The sequence below is a fragment of the Pseudopodoces humilis genome, chromosome 18, assembly GCF_049639895.1.
Source record: "Pseudopodoces humilis isolate 2021_Gansu_Grassland_sample_001 chromosome 18, ASM4963989v1, whole genome shotgun sequence".
In the NCBI taxonomy this organism is placed as follows: domain Eukaryota; kingdom Metazoa; phylum Chordata; class Aves; order Passeriformes; family Paridae; genus Pseudopodoces; species Pseudopodoces humilis.
In genome coordinates, this window is record NC_142217.1 from 703,880 (window position 1) to 704,709 (window position 830).

The window sequence follows — 830 nt, forward strand, 5'->3', positions numbered from 1 at the left end:
CTGAGCAGGGCAGGTGCTGCTGCTGAGAGGGGCTGTGTGGGGCAGGGCTGCTCCCAGCTCCAGTCCAGCCTGGGCACAGCTCCGGAGGAGACTTTCCAAAAGTGGGTGAGACTGGAATTGCTGTAAAGATCAGGAGCTTTCCTGAGACTGTGTTCAATTTCTTGCTTTAAGCAGGGTGGGAAAGCTGGGATGGTGGCAAAAAGATTTTTGCTTTTTATAAACTTTTCATACATTTTTAGATCTGTAAACTATTATTATATAGTTATAAAATTATAATCCTTAATTAACTCTATTAAACTATGTACTTATATAACTATTATCCTCAATTAACTCTAGTATATTTCCTAACCTTTCTCTTAGAATTTAGAACAATTATATGACCTTCTATATACATTTCAGAAATACTGTATAGTCTTATCATCAGAAAGAGGAGCTACAAGGAGAGCATTTTGTTTTGTAACCAGAATGTGAGCAGTCATAACAAAAAGGGGGGCAAAGAAACCCTTGGACCTACTCCAATGGGTTGACTCAGGGGTGTGTAACTGGGGCAGCTGAATCTCCTATTGAATGTTTCTGTTAAATATCTTAATTAATCAACATTAATAAATTGTTGAAATAAAGGTGCGGGTGTGCCCCATACCTACTGGGACACCCGGAATCTTCCAATAAAAGTCTGTTTTTTACTTTACTGTTCTAACACTGTTGCAAAAGGTTTTTGTTTTTTTCCTCTTTTGATTATAGACGACAGGGGGATGAGAGAAGCAGAAGAGGAATTGTATTCCCAGAATCACAGAACATTCTGAGTTGAAGGGGATACACCAGGATTATCA